This window comes from Rana temporaria, unplaced genomic scaffold, assembly GCF_905171775.1.
Source record: "Rana temporaria unplaced genomic scaffold, aRanTem1.1, whole genome shotgun sequence".
NCBI lineage: Eukaryota > Metazoa > Chordata > Amphibia > Anura > Ranidae > Rana > Rana temporaria.
In genome coordinates this window covers 153,082-172,525 of record NW_024404507.1, presented here as the reverse complement: position 1 = coordinate 172,525, position 19,444 = coordinate 153,082, and the positions used below count along the sequence as shown (strand labels likewise).

The following is a 19,444-nucleotide window of genomic DNA, read 5'->3' as shown; positions in this document are numbered from 1 at the left end:
ATCTTTTCCCCTTAGCTTCCTGCTCGTTGTGTCTAGGGGAATCGGCTATTTGTTTTAAAATATGATCCGTACTTACCGTTTTCGAGATGCATCTTCTCCGTCGCTTCCGGGTATGGGTCTTCGGGAGCGGGCGTTCCTTCTTGATTGACAGTCTTCCGAGAGGCTTCCGACGGTCGCATCCATCGCGTCACTTGTAGCCGAAAGAAGCCGAACGTCGGTGCGGCTCTATACGGCGCCTGCGCACCGACGTTCGGCTTCTTTCGGAAAATCGTGACGCGATGGATGCGACCGTCGGAAGCCTCTCGGAAGACTGTCAATCAAGAAGGAACGCCCAGTCCCGCAGCCCATACCCGGAAGCGACGGAGAAGATGCATCTCGTAAACGGTAAGTACGGATCATATTTTAAAACAAATAGCCGATTCCCCTAGACAAAACGAGCATGAAGCGAAGGGGAAAATGTGTTCTCCATGGGTGAACCTCCGCTTTAAACTGAGAATTCTCCTACACGGAGTTCAGTTCATTGATAAGTAGCAGCATTGTATATCTTTTCTCAAAACTTGGCAGGCTGCCCAGGAGAGAGAAGTCTTCTACAAACTTCAGGCAACTTGAATTGACTTCTATTACAGAAGCTTTTTGCAAGTCGCGCTGCTGAAGTTTGAGGCTCCATTCACACCTTGGCGACAAAACGCCGGACGCTTGTGCCGCTGGAGGGGAGAATTGCCATTGATGTCTATGGAGATGGTTCACATCTCATAAACGCCATACGCCTGTCGCCTGAAAACAAGTTCCGGACCCTTTTTTTCAGGCAACATTGGCGTTCGGCCATAGACATCAATGGCAATTCTTTGTGAAAAAAAAAAAAAGTAACCTAATCGCGGCAAAATACGCCACGTACGCGGCGTTACTTGTCGCCGAGGTGTGAATGCAGTGTAAGGCTGCATTCACACCTAGGCGTACAAAATTGCGGCGACAAATTGCAGCGTTTTGTACCGCGATTTGCGGCGACAAAACGCCGCGATTGTGAATGCAGCCTTCACCCCCTCTATGGAGATGGTTCACATCTCCTATGCCGAACGCCGCCTGAAAAAAAGGGTCCGGGACTTGTTTTCAGGCGGCAGGCGTACGGCGTTCAGGGTGGAGATGTGAACCATCTCCATAGAGGGCAATGTAAAATCGTCCCTCCAGAGTCTCGGGGGCGGCTGCGGCGTTGCCCCCGAGACAGTATATATTCTCCCATCACTTTTTTGGGAATGAGCACCAGGACATATAATCACCCCAGTGGGGACACAGCTAGAAAATATAATCACCCCGGGTGGGGGCAGCTGGCAAGAATATCCGAGTGGTGATGTCCCATCCAAATCTAACAAATGTTTGGCTTTAGATACACTGTAAAGTCTGGCTTGACCTATTCGTGGATACAAAAAGTAAAATTAAAAGAATAAATATTCATATATTTTTTTTAAAAAGTAGACGGTAATATTGCACATCCCCAGCTGGCATGGTAAGTATGTAACAGGGATGAGGGGACCGGGTGACTTCTAAAGAGGATCTGTATGTGCTGAGTGGCTTCTTTCTCTTGAACCGGAATAGAAGGATCCAATCCCAGCGCCGGCCACAGTCCCATCCTCCACTCTAGGCATAGATCGGTTCTCACTGGTGGTGGACTCTGTGGATGGGTTGTCCATGTCCAACCTCCATGATACTCAGAGGAAGAGCCTTTTTCTTTTTGCAATTCACCTGTAAATATAAAAAAAAAGATAGAAATTAAAACAACTGCATATCAGTGGCTTATGCAGATTACTGTAACCCCCCCCACTGGGTCATTTACAGTCTTATGACTATGTTTTTTTCAGTCTTTTTGAGCAATTTCGGAGGCTGTCACGAGTACAGTTCTCCTTATAGTGATGAATAGGTTGCAGTGTGCAGGATGAAGGTGTTCAATTCTGAGCTATCGCCTGCAGTACTGCTTTTCCACCACTAGCCATCAGTCGTCTTGTGGCTGTCACTCAAGGACAAACCCCTGGGGGGGGTCTGCCGGTGCCTCCATTGCCACTCTGGGCACCCGGCCGTGACAGCTTTCGGCTTCGTGGCCGGGCACGCACTGAGCATTCGCAATAGGCGCTGCGCTCTTAACCACTTCCCGACCGCCGCATGTATATGTACGTCGGCAGAATGGCACGTACAGGCACATTGGCGTACCTGTACGTTCCTGCCTGGTCGGGGGTCCGATCGGGACCCCCCCCCCTGCTACATGCGGCGGTCGGATTCCCGCGGGGAGCGATCCGGGACGACGACGTGGCGTCGCGATCGCTCCCCGGAGCTGAAGAACGGGGAGAGCCGTATGTAAACACGACTTCCCCGTGCTTCACTGTGGTGGCGTATCGATCGGGTGATCCCTTTTATAGGGAGACTCGATCGATGACGTCAGTCCTACAGCCACACCTAGTGTGTGTTTACAGTTGTAAACACACACTAGGTGAACACTAACTCCTACAGCGCCCCCTGTGGTTACCTCCCAAACTGCAACTGTCATTTTCACAATAAACAATGCAATTTAAATGCATTTTTTTGCTGTGAAAATGACAATGGTCCCAAAAATGTGTCAAAATTGTCCGAAATGTCCGCCATAATGTCGCAGTCACAAAAAAAAAAAAAAAATCACTGATCGCCGCCATTAGTAGTAAAAAAAAAAAAAAAAATATATTAATAAAAATGCAATAAAAATATCCCCTGTTTTGTAAACGCTATAAATTTTGCGCAAACCAATCGATAAACGCTTATTGCGATTTTTTTTTTACCAAAAATATGTAGAAGAATACGTATCGGCCTAAACTGAGGACATTTTTTTTTTTAATATATATATATATATATATATATATATATGTGTTTTTGGGGGATATTTATTATAGCAAAAAGTAAAAAAATATTGCATTTTTTTCAGAATTGTCGCTCTATTTTTGTTTATAGCGCAAAAAATAAAAAACCGCAGAGGCGATCAAATACCACCAAAAGAAAGCTCTATTTGTGGGGAAAAAAGGACGCCAATTTTGTTTGGGAGCCACGTCGCACGACCGCGCAATTGTCTGTTAAAGCGACGCAGTGCCGAATTGTAAAAACCCCTTGGGTCATTTAGCAGCATATTGGTCCGGTCCTTAAGTAGTTAAAGTGAACAGGCGATCAGGGACCTGTAACGTGTCCCAGGAGATTGCCCAGAAGGAGGGGCCTCCTAGGTGGAAAGGTGGGGTCACCTAGGCAGCCCATAGGCAGAAGGAAGAAGTGGGATAGGAAGTCCCACTCCCCCTCCAAAAAAATTACATGCCAAATGTGGCATGTAAGGGGGGCGAGGAGTGCTTAAAGCGGAAGTTCCACTTTTGGGTGGAACTCTGCTTTAAATTGTTGATTTTATATAATGGGCCAGATTCACGTAGCTCAGCGGATCTATAGATCCGCTCGATCTACATGAATTAAGATCCGCTCCCGCAAGTTTAGGAGGCAAGTGGCTAATTCACAAACCACTTACCTCCAAACTTGCGACGGCGGATCCTAAATCCCCCGGCGGAATTTAAATTCCGCGGCTAGGGGAGTGTACTATTTAAATCAGGCGTGTTCCCGCGCCGATTTAAATGCGCAGGCGCCATCCGCGAAATTTCCCGGCGTGCATTGCTCCCACTGACGTCGCTAGGACGTCAGTGGTTTCGACGCTTACGTAAACGACGTCCGTCTGTATTCGAGAACGACTTACGCAAACGACGTTAAAAAATTCGACGCGGGAACGCCGGCTATACTTAACATTAGCTGCGCCTGATAAAAGAAGGGGTAAGTATACGCCGGGAAAGCCGCTACGGAAACGTCGTAAGAAGACTGCGTCGGGTCTGCGTACGTTCGTGAATTTGCGTATCTCGCTGATTTACATATTATTTATCGTAAATCAGCGGGAACGCCCCCGGCGCCATTTTTAAATTGAAAAAAAGATCCGACAGTGTAACACAGTGTAACACTGTCAGATCTTAGTCCTATCTATGTGTATGTGATTCTATGAATCAGGCGCATAGATAGGACCAGTGTAAGTCAGAGATACGATGGTGTATCTGTAGATACACCGTCGTATCTCTTTGTGAATCTGGCCCAATGTTTTTGTTTATAGTGCAGAAGGGTATAGTGAGTTTTTTTTTTTTTTTATCATCGGAAGGAAGGAGAAGCAGGGAGATCCTGGCACTGCAGGTCCTCAGGTACAGCTTCCCCTCCAGCAACAACCTCCTGCAGAGAAATATGACTACAACAATACTATATAGAAGAAATATGAAATTCCTACTCACCCACCACAGAAGGAAGATAATCACCACAGCCAATAGTGGTGTTATGATGCCAAAAACTGAATCAGAAACTATAAAAAAAAAAAAAGAAACACAATTTAAGACAAATGTTCAATGATAACATATTTAAACGGACCTGTAATATCCCTTATGTGAGCAGAATAGAGGGGGGGGAAAGAAAACAAACATAACATGAAACAATGTTACTATTCTACATCATAACACAATACCAACACTTCCTATTTTCCCCACAGTTCAGGTTATTACGCCAATGTATGGCACTGTGCCAGGCAGTGATCTACTGTGCGGTGCTCAGAATAGGATTCCCCCCCCCAAAAAAGGTGGAGCCTGATGCCATTGGGGTAGATTCAGGTACATTTGCCCATTTCTTACGGTGGCAAAGCGCACCGTTTTGCCGCTGTGCCTTCCGTAAATTTCCTGCGCTACGCTTGATTCACGGAGCAGTAGCTCCGTAAATTGCGTGGGTGCTCCTGAAAAATGGCTGGCGTAAGAGTGGTTCATTTAAATTAGGCGCGTTCCCGCGCCGAACGTAGTGCGCATGCTCCGTCGGGAAACTTTCCCGACGTGCATTGCGGTAAATGACGTCGTAAGGACGTCATTTGCTTCAAAGTGAACGTGAATGGCGTCCAGCGCAATTCACGATTCACTTACGCAAACGACGTAATTTTTCAAAAACGCGACGCGGGAACGACGGGTATACGTAGCATTGGCTGCCCCTGCAAATAGCAGGGGCAGCCTTACGCAAAAACCGACGTATGCAAACGACGTAAACTGCGTACGCAGGGCGCGCGTACGGTTGTGAATCGGCGTTAGTATGCAATTGGCATACTCTACGCTGACCACTACGGGAACGCCACCTAGCGGCCTGCGTAAGAATGTAGCCTAAGATATGACGGCATAAGAGCCTTATGCCACGCATATCTTAGGCTGCAGTCGGCGTATCGAGGTTCCTGAATCAGGAGCATTCGATACGCCGGCGCAAGTAAGCAATTGCGCTGCGTAACTATGGTTAAGCAGACGCAATTGCTCTCTGAATCTACCCCATTGCTTAAAACCGATTGCAGACCGTTGCACGACTATTTACGTTGGCAGAATGGCACGGCTGCGCATATGGACGTACCTGTACCTTCCCTTTAAGTCCCGCCCGCCGCGAGTATGACCGCGGGTCCCGTTGACTCAATGTCTACCAGGTGCCCGCGATTGTGCCACAGAGCTGCAGAACAGGGAGATGTCTTTGTAAACAAGGCATTTCCCTGTTCTTCTTGGTGACATGACGGAGATCTACTTCTCCCTGTGATCGGGAGCAGTGATCACTGCCGTGTCACTCATAGCCCGGCCCCCCCCCCCCGCCCACAGTTAGAATCACTCCCTAGGACACACTTAACCCCTTTCTCGCCCCTTAGTGGATAACCCCTTACCTACACAGTAATCAGTGCATTTTTATAGCACTGATCGCTGTATGACAATGGTCCTAAAATAGCATCATTATATATATATATATATATATATATATATATATATATATATAAACAATTGTTTCCCCCCCCCTCGGTTTAGGCCGATATATTATACTCTACATATTTTTGTTAAAAAAAAAAAAACGCAATAAGCGTATATTGATTGGTTTGCGCAAAAGTTATAGCGTCTAAAAAAATTGGTGAATAGATGTATGCCATTTTTTTTTACTAGTAATGGCGGCGATCTGTGATATATATATATATATATATATATATATATATATATATATATAGGCCCGGATTCACATACATTGGCGCATATTTATGTCGCCGTAGCGTATCTCCTTTACGCTACGCCGATGTAGCACAGAGAGGCAAGCACTGGATTCACAAAGCCAGTGCAGCCAAATCTGCGATGGGTTTCTTAGGCGTAAGTCGTCGTAAGTGGAAGTGGGCGTGAGCCATGCAAATGATGTGATGAGTCTCAGACCGATACGTATAATGAACGGCGCATGCGCCGTCCCGTGGACATATCCCAGTGCGCATGCTCAGAATCACGTCGGAACTACTCCCTAAGATACGACGGATCACTGCCTACGATGTGAACGTAACCTACGCCCAGCCCTATTCACGTACTACCTAAACGACATAAGATACGACGGCTGTGTTCCCTGGTCCATACCTTTGCATGGGTTGCGCCTCCTATATGGGGGAATAACTTTACGCCGGACGTACGACTTACGCAAATCGCGTATATTATGCGCCGGGCGCAAGTACGTTCGTGAATCGGCGTATCTCCCTCATTTCCATATTTGAATAGGAAATCAATGGGAGCGCACTTACGTCCAGCGTAAATATGCGCCCACGATACGCCGGCGTAGGCAAGTTACGCCGGTCGGATGAAGCCTATTTTCAGGCGTATCTTGGTTTCAGAGTCCGGCGCATAGATACGACGGCGCATATTTGCACTTACGCTGCGTATCTCGAGATACGTCGGCGTAAGTGCTTTGTGAATCCGGGCCAATATTTTTTATCACAGATTGCCGCCATTAATAGTAAAAAAAAAAAAAAAAAGCCATACATCTATCCACCAATTTTTTTGACGATATAACTTTTGCGCAAACCAATCAAACCCTTATTGTGATTTTTTTATTTTTATTATAATATATATATTATATATTATATTATATATATTATTTTTATTATAATATATATATTATTGAAATATATATATTATAATAAAAAAATATATATATATATTTTTGGGGTGGGTTTATTGTAGCAAAAAAAATGCTTTTTTTTTTCCCTAAATTTTTGCTCTTTTTTTTGTTTAAAGCGCAAAAAATAAAAACCGCAGAGGTGATCAAATACCACCAAAATAAATCTATTTAAAAAAAAAAAAAAAAAGAAGGACGTAAAATTTTGTTTGGGTACAATGGCGCACGACTGCGCAATTGTCAGTTAAAGTGACGCAGTGTCGAATCGCAAAAAGTTCTCTGGTCAGGAAGGCGGTACATTTTTTCTGGGGCTGCAGTGGTTAACCACTTGCTTAGTGGCCACTTTCACCCCCTTCCTGCCCAGGCCAATTTTCAGATTTCAGCGCCGTCACACTTTGAAATGACAATTGCGCGGTTGTGCCACACTGCACCTATATAAAATGTTACCAAACGAATTGTCGGCCAATGACGGCTGATCATAGAGGTAAAAGCCGGTTATCGGCTTTTATTCTCCTCATGCTGTCAGCGTGAAGCAAAGAAGAAAGCCATTAACCACTTAAGACACAAAATGCAGGTAAAGGACCTGGCCAGTTTTTGCGATTCGGTACTGCGTCGCTGTAACTGACAATTGCGCGGTCGTGCGACGTGGCTCCCAAACAAAATTGGCGTCCTTTTTTCCCCACAAATAGAGCTTTCTTTTGGTGGTATTTGATCACCTCTGCGTTTTTGCGCTATAAACAAAAAGAGCGACAATTTTGAAAAAAAATTCAATATTTTTTACTTTTTGCTATAATAAATATCCCCCAAAAATAAATAATAAAAAAAAAAAGATTTATTTTCCTCAGTTTAGACCGATACGTATTCTTCTACCTATTTTTGGTAAATATATATATATATAAGCGTTTATCGATTGGTTTGCGCAAAATTTATAGCGTTTACAAAAATGGGGGATAGTTTTATTGCATTTTTTATTAATAATTTTTTTTTTTACTACTAAGGAGGGAGGAGAGCAGGTACTGCACACAGGTGGGGAGGGAGGAGGGCAGGTACTGCACACAGGTGAGGGGGGAGGGAGGAAAGCAGGTACTGCACACAGGTGAGTGGGGGGAGGGAGGAGAGCAGGTACTGCACACAGGTGAGTGGGGGGAGGGAGGAGAGCAGGTACTGCACACAGGTGAGGGGGAGGGAGGAGAGCAGGTATTGCACACAGGTGAGGGGGAGGGAGGAGAAGGGCAGGTATTGCACACAGGGGAGGGAGAAGGGCAGGTATTGCACACAGGTGAGGGAGGAGAGCAGGTATTGCACACAGGTGAGGGAGGAGGGAGGAGAGCAGGTACTGCACACAGGTGGGGGGGGGAGAAGGGCAGGTATTGCACACAGGGGAGGGAGGAGAAGGGCAGGTATTGCACACAGGTGGGGGAGGAGAAGGGCAGGTATTGCACACAGGTGGGGGGGGAGGGAGGAGAAGGGCAGGTATTGCACACAGGTGGGGGGGAGGGAGGAGAAGGGCAGGTATTGCACACAGGTGGGGAGAGGAGAAGGGCAGGTATTGCACACAGGTGAGGGGGGAGGGAGGAGAGCAGGTATTGCACACAGGTGAGGGGGGAGGGAGGAAAGCAGGTATTGCACACAGGTGAGGGGGGAGGGAGGAAAGCAGGTATTGCACACAGGTGAGGGGGAGGGAGGAAAGCAGGTATTGCACACAGGTGAGGGGGGAGGGAGGAAAGCAGGTATTGCACACAGGTGAGGGGGGAGAAGGGCAGGTATTGCACACAGGTGAGGGGGGAGGGAGGAGAGCAGGTACTGCACACAGGTGAGTGGGGGGGAGGGAGGAGAGCAGGTACTGCACACAGGTGAGGGGGAGGGAGGAGAGCAGGTATTGCACACAGGTGAGGGGGAGGGAGGAGAAGGGCAGGTATTGCACACAGGGGAGGGAGAAGGGCAGGTATTGCACACAGGTGAGGGAGGAGAGAAGGTATTGCACACAGGTGAGGGAGGAGAGAGGAGAGCAGGTACTGCACACAGGTGGGGGGGGGGGGAGAAGGGCAGGTATTGCACACAGGGGAGGGAGGAGAAGGGCAGGTATTGCACACAGGTGGGGGGAGGAGAAGGGCAGGTATTGCACACAGGTGAGGGGGGGAGGGAGGAGAAGGGCAGGTATTGCACACAGGTGAGGGGGGAGAAGGGCAGGTATTGCACACAGGTGAGGGGGGAGGGAGGAGAGCAGGTACTGCACACAGGTGAGTGGGGGGGGGAGGGAGGAGAGCAGGTACTGCACACAGGTGAGGGGGAGGGAGGAGAGCAGGTATTGCACACAGGGGAGGGGGAGGGAGGAGAAGGGCAGGTATTGCACACAGGGGAGGGAGAAGGGCAGGTATTGCACACAGGTGAGGGAGGAGAGCAGGTATTGCACACAGGTGAGGGAGGAGAGCAGGTACTGCACACAGGTGGGGGGGAGAAGGGCAGGTATTGCACACAGGGGAGGGAGGAGAAGGGCAGGTATTGCACACAGGTGGGGGGAGGAGAAGGGCAGGTATTGCACACAGGTGAGGGAGGAGAAGGGCAGGTATTGCACACAGGTGGGGGGAGGAGAAGGGCAGGTATTGCACACAGGTGAGGGGGGAGGGAGGAGAGCAGGTACTGCACACAGGTGGGGGGGAGGAGAAAGGCAGGTACTGCACACAGGTGGGGGGAGAAGAAGGGCAGGTATTGCACACAGGGGAGGGAGAAGGGCAGGTATTGCACACAGGTGAGGGAGGGAGGAGAGCAGGTATTGCACACAGGTGAGGGAGGGAGGAGAGCAGGTATTGCACACAGGTGAGGGGGAGGGAGAAGGGCAGGTATTGCACACAGGTGGGGGAGGAGAAGGGCAGGTACTGCACACAGGTGGGGGGAGGAGAAGGGCAGGTATTGCACACAGGTGGGGGGAGGAGAAGGGCAGGTATTGCACACAGGTGGGGGGAGGAGAAGGGCAGGTATTGCACACAGGGGAGGGAGGAGAAGGGCAGGTATTGCACACAGGTGAGGGGGGAGGGAGGAGAAGGGCAGGTATTGCACACAGGTGGGGGGAGGAGAAGGGCAGGTATTGCACACAGGTGAGGGGGGAGGGAGGAGAGCAGGTATTGCACACAGGTGAGGGGGGAGGGAGGAAAGCAGGTATTGCACACAGGTGAGGGGGGAGAAGGGCAGGTATTGCACACAGGTGAGGGGGGAGGGAGGAGAGCAGGTACTGCACACAGGTGAGGGAGGAGAAGGGCAGGTATTGCACACAGGTGGGGGGAGGAGAAGGGCAGGTATTGCACACAGGTGGGCAAGGAGAAGGGCAGGTATTGCACACAGGTGGGGGGAGGAGAAGGGCAGGTATTGCACACAGGTGGGTAAGGAGAAGGGCAGGTATTGCACACAGGTGGGGGGGGGAGAAGGGCAGCTATTGCACACAGGTGGGGGGGAGAAGGGCAGGTATTGCACACAGGTGGGGGGGCAGAAGGGCAGGTATTGCACACAGGTGGGGGGAGGAGAAGGGCAGGTATTGCACACAGGTGGGGGGGAGAAGGGCAGGTATTGCACACAGGTGGGGGGAGGAGGAGAGCAGGTATTGCACACAGGTGAGGGGGGGAGAAGGGCAGGTATTGCACACAGGGGGGGGGAGGAGAAGGGCAGGTATTGCACACAGGTGGGGGGAGGAGAAGGGCAGGTATTGCACACAGGTGGGGGGAGGAGAAGGGCAGGTATTGCACACAGGTGGGGGGAGGAGAAGGGCAGGTATTGCACACAGGTGGGGGGAGGAGAAGGGCAGGTATTGCACACAGGTGAGGGGAGGAGAAGGGCAGGTATTGCACACAGGTGGGGGGAGAAGGGCAGGTATTGCACACAGGTGGGGGGAGGAGAAGGGCAGGTATTGCACACAGGTGGGGGGAGGAGAAGGGCAGGTATTGCACACAGGTGGGGGGAGGAGAAGGGCAGGTATTGCACACAGGTGAGGGGAGGAGAAGGGCAGGTATTGCACACAGGTGGGGGGAGAAGGGCAGGTATTGCACACAGGTGGGGGGAGGAGAAGGGCAGGTATTGCACACAGGTGGGGGGAGAAGGGCAGGTATTGCACACAGGTGGGGGGAGGAGAAGGGCAGGTATTGCACACAGGTGGGGGGAGGAGAAGGGCAGGTATTGCACACAGGTGGGGGGAGAAGGGCAGGTATTGCACACAGGTGGGGGGAGGAGAAGGGCAGGTATTGCACACAGGTGGGGGGAGGAGAAGGGCAGGTATTGCACACAGGTGAGGGGAGGGGAGGAGAAGGGCAGGTATTGCACACAGGTGAGGGAGGAGAAGGGCAGGTATTGCACACAGGTGGGGGGAGGAGAAGGGCAGGTATTGCACACAGGTGAGGGAGGAGAAGGGCAGGTATTGCACACAGGTGAGGGAGGAGAAGGGCAGGTATTGCACACAGGTGGGGGGAGGAGAAGGGCAGGTATTGCACACAGGTGAGGGGGGAGGGAGGAGAGCAGGTATTGCACACAGGTGAGGGGGGAGAAGGGCAGGTATTGCACACAGGTGGGGGGAGGAGAAGGGCAGGTATTGCACACAGGTGAGGGGAGGAGAAGGGCAGGTATTGCACACAGGTGGGGGGAGAAGGGCAGGTATTGCACACAGGTGGGGGGGAGAAGGGCAGGTATTGCACACAGGTGGGGGGAGGAGAAGGGCAGGTATTGCACACAGGTGAGGGAGGAGAAGGGCAGGTATTGCACACAGGTGAGGGGGGAGAAGGGCAGGTATTGCACACAGGTGAGGGGAGGAGAAGGGCAGGTATTGCACACAGGTGAGGGAGGAGAAGGGCAGGTATTGCACACAGGTGGGGGGAGGAGAAGGGCAGGTATTGCACACAGGTGGGGGGAGGAGAAGGGCAGGTATTGCACACAGGTGGGGGGAGGAGAAGGGCAGGTATTGCACACAGGTGAGGGGGGAGGGAGGAGAGCAGGTATTGCACACAGGTGAGGGGGGAGAAGGGCAGGTATTGCACACAGGTGGGGAGGAGGAGAGCAGGTATTGCACACAGGTGGGGGGAGGAGAAGGGCAGGTATTGCACACAGGTGAGGGAGGAGAAGGGCAGGTATTGCACACAGGTGAGGGGGGAGAAGGGCAGGTATTGCACACAGGTGAGGGGAGGAGAAGGGCAGGTATTGCACACAGGTGAGGGAGGAGAAGGGCAGGTATTGCACACAGGTGGGGGAGGAGAAGGGCAGGTATTGCACACAGGTGGGGGGAGGAGAAGGGCAGGTATTGCACACAGGTGAGGGGGGAGGGAGGAGAGCAGGTATTGCACACAGGTGAGGGGGGAGAAGGGCAGGTATTGCACACAGGTGGGGGGGGATCGGGGCTCGGGTTTGGTATTTGCCGGACAGTGAGCTGTGTGACATCATACACGTATGATGAGATGTCCGGTAGATCGGGGTCTCCCCGGTATCACCGCCCCCCGTCTCATCACTCACCTCCTCGGAGAAGGGTGTACAGGAACTCCATGCTGCTCCGGGAGATCGCTCCGTGGATGGAGTTCAATTTGCCATCCCACGTCCCGCCTATGTTTCACTTTCAACCAATAAACAGCGGCAGATTTTCCCGCGGTTTCGTTTTGCGGCGGTCTGATGAAATCACAACACACCTTGTTGTCACTTTGTATCTTCCACCTGTATCTTCTCCATCACATCGCACTTCTCATATCCCAATCTACAGATCACATCTCTCCGACCAGAGACACCGTCATTACCGGCTACATTTCATCTCTATGTGTACACAGAGGAGGAACCCTTCTCCAGGATATATATATATTTTTTTATAAATGATATATATGTATGTATTATTAATATATATATTTTTTTCCCATCCTGTTTATAAATAAACTCCAAAAATAAATGTTTCCTTTTACATGCTCACAGGAAAACTTCATGATCAAAAGTATAAAAAATATGTCGGGGGGAAAAAAACAGTAATGACTAAAATGCCATTAAAGTCTCGGTTGCACACTGGTGCAATGCGTGAAACCCTGCGATTCAGTGCTGGCTGCCGCCGCCGCCGTCCGCCTCACAGCCTGTCAAGACTTATGCCGCGTACAGACGGTCGTTTTTTGTGATGAAAAAAAAAAACGACGTTTTTGAAACTTCATTTTCAAAAACGACGTTGCCTACACACCATCGTTTTTCTCACAATGCTGTAGCAAAGCGCGGTTACGTTCACCACGTTTTTCCATTGAAGCTCGCTTCATAACTAGCTTCTGGGCATGCGCGGGTTTAAAAACGTTGTTTTTTGCTACACGCGGTCAATTTCTGTGAAACAAAAAACGACGTTTTGAAAAACGACACAAAAAAATTCAAGCATGTTCGAATTTTTTTTTTGTCGTTTTTTTGAAGACATAAAACAACGTTTTGCCCACACACAGGATCATTTTAAATGACGTTTTTTTCAAACGTCGTTTTTTTTTCCCCATCACAAAAAACGACCGTCTGTACGCGGCATTACTCTCCGGGCCCCCGGCTGGGGAGCGGCGGAAGATTACTCTGCCAGGGAAGGCAAGGGAGGCGGCTGCCCGGGACTCGAGCCAAGGCAGAAGAACATGCTGGATGGGCATGCGCCCAAAACTGAAAGAAATATTCCCTCCGCTCCGACCACATGATCGTCAAAAAGGGGCACAGATAATGGGAAAAAAAAAATTCCCCAGCCCCTGTTCAAATCCAATCCGGGGACAGTGTCCTCAAACCGGGGACTGTCCCCTGAAACCAGGGACATCTGGTCACCCTATCCTAGAACAGAGTCTGCATTGGCTGACGGGTCAACATTTCAGCCCTGGAACAGGATTTTTTTTTTATGTGTTTTTGTAACCAACATCAGAATTAAAGTAGAACTCCAGTGTATCCCTAACTACACCAATTAAACTTTATTTTTTTAATAAAAATCAATGTATGGATAACTTTGGATTGACCAGTCCGGTGACAATACAGGTCCTTTGCGTCAAATGTTAGGTGGTCTTGTACTAAAAGGTGCTCACTATTGCAAGGATATGCAATTATGGGACCTCCAGCTGTTGCAGAACTACAAGTCCCAGGCATAGCAAGACTCTGACAGCCACAAGCATGACGCCCCCAGAGGCATGATGGGACTTGTAGTTTTGCAACAGCTGGAGGTCCGCTAATTGCATATCCCTGCAATGGGAGTTATGTGAGCACCTTTTAGTACAAGACCACCTACCATTTGAAGCAAAGGACCTGTATTGGGTTATAGTTGTTGCTTCCAATGGGGAGATTTCCTTTAACTTCCTGTCCTGGAGAGATAACAGGAAATTTAGAGGAATTCTCCCCAAAAGTGAAAAGTATTCTCATCTTATTAGGTTGTCACCAGAACATTTGTCCCCATTGGACGATATTCCCACCTCCTTGCTCTGGTGACAGATTGCTCTTCCATTTCTGTCTTGGTGATGATGGTCAAATCTCCCCAGCAGGTATCCAGCCAGTGATAAAATCTTGACAGAGGACCCAATGCCGCGTACACACCATCACTTTATGTGATGAAAAAAAAACGAAATTTTCTGTGAAGTAAAAAAACGATGTTTTTGAAACTTCAATTTTCAAAAACGACGTTGCCTACACACCATCGTTTTTCTCACAATGCTCTAGCAAAGCGCGGTTACGTTCACCACGTTTTTCCATTGAAGCTCGCTTCATAACTAGCTTCTGGGCATGCGCGGGTGTAAAAACGTAATTTTAAACGTCGTTTTTTGCTACACACGGTCAATTTCTGTGAAGTAAAAAACGACACATAAAATGTATCCACTTCCCGCCCGGCCTATGGCCGATTTACGTCCGGGAAGTGGTTATGAAATCCTGACAGGACGTTCCAGAACGTCCTGCAGGATTTCATGCTGCGCGCGCCCGTGGGGGCGCGCATCGCGGTGATCGGTGATGCGGGGTGTCAGTCTGACACCCTGCATCTCCGATCTCGGTAAAGAGCCTCCGGCGGAGACTCTTTACCACGTGATCAGCCGTGTCCAACCACGGCTGATCACGATGCAAACAGGAAGAGCCGTTGTCGGCTCTTCCTCACTCGTGTCTGAAAGATCGACGGCTCTCCTGACAGGGGGGGGTTCGCGCTGATTGTTTATCAGCGCAGCCCCCCCTCGGATCGCTACACTGGACCACCGTGGATGCCCACCCTGGACCACCAGGGTGGGCAAAAAAAAAAAAAGCCTGCAAAAAAAAAAGAAGTCTAAAAACAAATAAAAAATAAAAGCATTCAAAAAAAGAAAAAATATGCCAATCAGTGCCCACAAATGGGCACTGACTGGCAACCTGGCAAAATCAGTGCTGTCCATCAGTGCCACCCCACAGTGTCCATCAGTGCCACCCCACAGTGCCCATCCATGCCCAGTGCCCATCTATCAGTGCCCATCTGTGCCACCCATAAGTATCCATCAGTGCCACCCATAAGTGCCGCCCATGAGTGCCCATCTGTGCCGCCTATGAGTGCCCAGTGCCGCCCATGAGTGCCCATCAGTGCCGCCTATGTGTGCCCATCAGTGCCGCCTATGTGTGCCCATCAGTGCCACCTATGTGTGCCCATCAGTGCCACCTATGTGTGCCCATCAGTGCCACCTATGAGTGCCCATCAGTGTCGCATACCAGCGCCGCCAATCAGTGCCACCTCATCTGTGCCCGTCAGTACTACCTCATCGATGTCCATCAGTGCCATCTCATCGGTGCCCATTAGTGCCGCCATATCAGTGCCCGTAATTGAAAGAGAAAACTTATTTACAAAAAAATTAACAGAAAAAAATAAAAACGTATTTTTTTTCCCAAATTTTCAGTCTTTTTTTAGTTGTTGCGCAAAAAAGAAAAAAAATCGCAGAGGTGATCAAATACCACCAAAAGAAAGCTCTATTTGTGGGGAAAAAGGACGCCAATTTTGTTTGGGTACAGTGTAGCATGACCGCGCAATTGCCATTCAAAGTGCGACAGTGCTGAAAGCTGAAAATTGGCTTGGGCGGGAAGGTGCGTAAGTGCCCGGTATGGAAGTGGTTAAGCATGCTTCAATTTTTTTTGTCGTTTTTCACAAGACATAAAATGAAGTTTTCCCCCACACACGGTCATTTAAAGTGACGTTTTTAAAAACGTCGTTTTTTTTCATCACATAAAGTGATGGTGTGTACGCGGCATAATGCCGCGTACAGACGGTCGTTTTTTGTGATGAAAAAAACCCGACGTTTTAAAAAACACGTCATTTAAAATGATCGTGTGTGAGCAAAACGTCGTTTTATGTCTTCAAAAAAACGACAAAAAAAAAAATTCGAACATGCTTGAATTTTTTGTGTCGTTTTTCAAAACGTCGTTTTTTGTTTCACAGAAATTGACCGCGTGTAGCAAAAAACGACGTTTAAAACAACGTTTTTACACCCGCGCATGCCCAGAAGCTAGTTATGAAGCGAGCTTCAATGGAAAAACGCGGTGAACGTAACCTCGCTTTGCTAGAGCATTGTGAGAAAAACGATGGTGTGTAGGCAACGTCGTTTTTGAAAATTGAAGTTTCAAAAACGTAGTTTTATTTCATGATTTAAAACGTCGTTTTTTTTCCATCACAAAAAACGACCGTCTGTACGCGGCATAACCCTTCCTTATGCCTAGGCTAGGACCCAGAAATTGCTACAGGGACCTCCCCCAGAGGTCAAAAGGGCAGAAGGCGGGTTCCCAGAGGTCAAAAGTCACAAGGTGTGGCTGACCCACTCCCACCAAAGTGTACCGCCTACCCCAACTAAGTCGGGGGAATGAACAAGTCAGAAAGTGCTTACACACAACACTAGGAAAAACAAAAACAAAATATTTTAAATATAGTTTTATTATTTGATTTTTAGGGCTATGCAGCCAGGAGAATCCAAAAGGAGACATACAGGAAATTGCACAAAAAGAAATATACAAAAGAAAAAAAAATAGTATAAAATATTTTTACAATATGGCTCTACTTCCTAGAGTTATCAAGCATGAAATAATTACAGCACATTATCCAGAGGGGTGTGACATAAAACCAATGGCAAAGTTCACACAGGTGGCAGTCTGTACCTCCCCTATAGAGGGCAGCAGAGCACAGCTTCCAGGAGGCGACACTGCCACCTCCTGAATGCCTCAGTTTTTTTGCTGGGCTAACTGGCTTTCACGGCAGCATCCATATGGGATGGATAGGCACCAGGAAAAGAAAATTACAGAAAGTTAAGTATTCAATTTTGCATGGAACTCAACATCTGTGAGCCAAGCATTTGGCTTGCCACTCTGGTGTGATCCCATTGCTTTCAATGGGCAATTTTGAGAAACACTGCCACCTTTTTAAGCATGGCGAGTTAAATTCCCTGTGCCTGCTGCATGTGAATGACCCCCCCAGTCTGCCTTTCTTTGGGTACTTGGTTGGGGAGGCCGGTTGGTGGTTAAACCATGACCATACCACCTGTGTGAACAAGGCCTTAGCAATACAGCCCCATTATAGATAAAACAATGTTTGTCTAAAACATGATAAATTCTTGTAAAAAAAAAAAAAAAGTTCCTTATTCTGTCTCCCCCTTTTTCTTTGTTCCTCCCCCTCTTTTTCTTTCCCTTCCATGTATTTTCTTTTTTTTTCTCCTTTTCTTACTCATTGGTGGGGGGAATGGGATGGGTGGAAGTGTTGGTGTGTGGTGGGATGAGTGGCAATGCTGGGGGGTATTCTGATCAGCCAACTTAGGTGCTCTTGATCAAGGTCATCTACTGATCTGAGAACTGTAGTGGGGACTTTTAATGGCAACTCTAATCACAGGTAGTGTTACTCACTGTGTCTCCAGCTCTGTGGTGTCACTAAGTGACTCCTATGCCAAAATCAGGATATAGGGTCTCCTCCAGCCCCTCCCACTTCACATTCCTCACCAGTCAGCTGACCTCTAGTCTTGCCATGAACTAAATGGGCGGCAGCAAAGAGGCTGAGTGGGCGGCCACAGGCTCCAAGACAAGCCCAGCTGGACGGCCGGCCACAGGCCCCAGGGACAGCCCTGCTGGGTGATCGCGAAAAGGCTGGGAAAACAGTGCGCGCTTCAGGAACAGCCCAGGGTTTGGTGACCCCTGGTAAATAGTCATTCGACCCCCAGGTTGAGAACCACTGCTTTACAATATAAAAGGGGGACACTACAATATAGTTCAATACCGAAGAAATAGGAGGGCCCTGCCTGTGGAGCCAACAATCTAAAGGGAGGGGGGTGGGGGTGCAATAGCTGCGGGGGGAATGATTTGAGGGGGGTGGCTCAGGGACAGTTGTTAGGTGGGTGTGGGATTGGCTTCCCTGAATAAATGATTTTTTTAAGGGTCTCCTAAAAGGTGGACAGGGTAGGAGCTGAGTGGATATATAAACAATTGCGCAAGCCATACTAGGTATCCCTAAAAATATCAAAAGTTACAGCAATAATTCTAGGTCCCTCATTTACCGTGGACTCTAAACTGATGTGCTGTAAAAGGTTAAAAAAAAAAAAAGATATTATTTAAACAAAACTGAGATATAATGGCAAAAAAATTAATTGTACGCAACCATAAAAAGGTAAACAAAAAAAACACACACACACACACACACAAACATTCAATAGCATAAAACCATAAAATTTTGACAAAAACCCCCATAAAAACATCTCACTCACAAGACAGGTGCTGTAACAGCACCAGAACATGCGCCCAGCTGCCCCTCCTAGGGGCTGTAACAGTGCGATGTGGGACTTGTGTGTGACGACATCAGCATGACTCCGCCCACTCAAAGCATTTTATCATAAGAGACTTCAAACAGGACAAAACCATTTTGCACATTATTGAGCATGGATAATTTTTCACCAAGTTTGCTGATTTTTTTTTTTTATATAAGCGCAGTGCGATTATATTTATTTATATATATATATATATATATATATATATATATATATATATATATATATATATATATATATATACACATACATATATACACATACATATACATACACACACACTCTCTCTCTCTCTCTCACACACACACACACACACTTTACCTAGTGCACTCTTTGGAATTGGGAGTGTAAAATCAGAAATTACATTTTTAAGGGTCTGTTTTATTTAAAAAAAAAGTATTCATCCAGCCACCACAAATAATCTGCTGAATACGTTCATTTCCTATGATTGTCGGCACCATCTAGTGGTGGCAATGTGGTATTTTCCTGGAACACATCCATTCACCAATACCACATTATGGCCACTAGATGGAGCCGATGAGTGTAGGAAATAAATGTAATTGAGTGACTATTTATGGCGGCTGGGAGAATACTTGTGACAAAATTGTGTGTGTGTGTGATATATATACAATGGCCCAGATTCAAGAAGCACTTGCGCCCGCGCAACCATAGGTTGCGCGGCGCAAGGGCTTACT

General features: G+C 48.3%; 1 long non-coding RNA gene across 1 annotated transcript; it reads right to left on the bottom strand.

The window, feature by feature from the left end:
- Positions 1-1,120: 1,120 nt before the first annotated feature.
- On the bottom strand, positions 1,121-12,600 carry LOC120922020. Its single transcript, XR_005745027.1, has 3 exons — positions 12,493-12,600; positions 4,317-4,384; positions 1,121-1,737 (listed from the first exon to the last, which is right to left on the bottom strand). It is a non-coding gene; the product is annotated as an uncharacterized LOC120922020 (long non-coding RNA).
- Between the last annotated feature and the right edge of the window lie 6,844 nt (positions 12,601-19,444).